The sequence below is a fragment of the Trachymyrmex cornetzi genome, unplaced genomic scaffold, assembly GCF_001594075.2.
Source record: "Trachymyrmex cornetzi isolate Tcor2-1 unplaced genomic scaffold, Tcor1.1 scaffold1201, whole genome shotgun sequence".
Lineage (NCBI taxonomy): Eukaryota > Metazoa > Arthropoda > Insecta > Hymenoptera > Formicidae > Trachymyrmex > Trachymyrmex cornetzi.
Window position 1 is genome coordinate 1 of NW_017295764.1, and position 2,069 is coordinate 2,069.

Genomic DNA, 2,069 nt, shown 5'->3' on the forward strand with positions numbered 1-2,069 from the left:
GCGGCGGAGCGAAGCTCCGGAAGGAACTTGTAATTGCGTAATCAATGTAATTAATTCTACTTCGTCATATTTTCTCAAATATAATTGTTCTTATTATTACGCTCTCGCGTAGTTTATTCTTATGGCCTATCTCTCTCGCCCTCCGACAAATTTCCCACCCTCTGGTGACCCACCCCCTGCCGTCGCGAAAACGTTACGGGCAAAAGTAAGGAGATTTCGAAAAGAGTGGCACGCTCTCTCGTGCCTGGCGTCCGACTTAGAATAAGAATTATAATTTTGGCCGAAAAACCGCCTGGCTGTCGCAAAATTCTGCTACCGAGGGAGAGAAGATACTTTTGCGTACTTTGAGTACCGAGAACAGGCGACGAAGTTGTGCCGTTGCTCGCGAGTACGGTTACAGTATAAAAGAAAAAAATACACGAATCAAAATTGTATCAAACGACATTGTTTTTGTGTATCCATCGAATCCCAGCCACTTGACGTACACCCTGTCTCCTTTCCTGCGTAGTACTTTACACGAGATACACGTCCGGATGAGTAGCGCGATGCAACTCGTGCTCGTAGAACGCTCCAGCGATTTTCCACGATAGTCCTCGAGTAGATAGGTTACGAGATCGGTACGCTGCACTTTAACGATCGTAAACACCTCGGTGGTCCAATTTGGCGTGTAACCCTTCTCAAAAACCGTCTTGTACTTGCTCACGCGTACCGAATCGCCAACTTTGAATTTTGCCGGACCAGCGATTTTTATCGCGCTGTATACCGTGTCTAAGAGTCTTTCGACGATCGCGGGAGTTACGTCGGCGGGTCGCATGCCAATAGTGCGATGCTTGCGCGCGTTGTAATATGATACGAGATGCAGCAGCTCGTCGACCCACTTGTAATTGCTGTTGAGTGTAAACATCTTCCACATATCGTTTTTGAGTGTACGATTGAACCGCTCGACCACTGACGCTTTCAACGTCGAATACGTGGAATAGTGATTAACGTTATGTTTTTTCAAGATTTTCTGCACATCGGCATTGTAAAATTCCTTCCCCATATCCGTTTGTAAATTTTTCGGATATCGTCCACTCGCTCGAATTATCTCAGCGAGAGCGTTAGCCGTCTCGCTTCCACCTTTGCTCTTGAGCGGTACGGCCCACGCGTACTTGCTCAACACATCGGTGAGTATGTAGTGGTGGCCTCTGTTGAAGCTCGAGTACGGGCGCATCTCGACGATATCAGCCTGCCACAGATCGTCGTATCCCTGGACTGTGACACGCCTTCGCGGAAAATTTCTTCTCGCCGGAGCGTGTAATTCCTCGATGAGCCGACGTTTCTCGTCGCCAACTTTTCTCTTTTTCATGATTCGACGCTTAATACACAGGGTGGAAGAAAAAGAAAAAAATTTATTATTTCTCGCTGAAGTCACTCGACTGACTCGGTTCGTCGATACGCGATTTAATTTATAATAAGACCGGCTTCGCGAAGTTCCTCGATGGTGGACAGCATCTCGTTATCATGACAGCATCTCGTTATCATGACAGCATCTCGTTGTTGCCCGCTCGGTGCGAAGCGTCGAGCAATCGTAGACGATCCACCAGCTCGTTGGGGTCGTCCCAGTGCACGTAATCGATCGCGATGTCGTTTAGCGTCATTGCGCGAGGTAATCCCTTTCCAGATTTCTTATTCTGTTTCTTGGGTGTCATCGACATCAACGGTGCGATTATGTGTTTGTACTTATATCCTCTGTTGCTCAATAATCGGCCCTGAGACTGATGCTTTTGTTTGTGCGCGTTCGTCGCCAGCAGCATGCTCTTGTACTTGTTCATATCGTCTTCCGTGTAGAGGAGATTGTCGGGAATTCTCTTGAAAATCAACTCGTAAAGACCGGGTGTACCGGCGTATCGTACGTCGTCGATAATTATATTGTCAGCGTCATCCACGTCGAAACATTTATTACCAAACATCAATCCATCCCTGTGTAGGTAAACGCCGTACACATAATCGCTCTTCCGTTTGTCTCCCCTTAGGACAGCCTCGACGTACTTTTGGCTCAGCGGGTCCAAGCCGGCTAGCAACGCCTC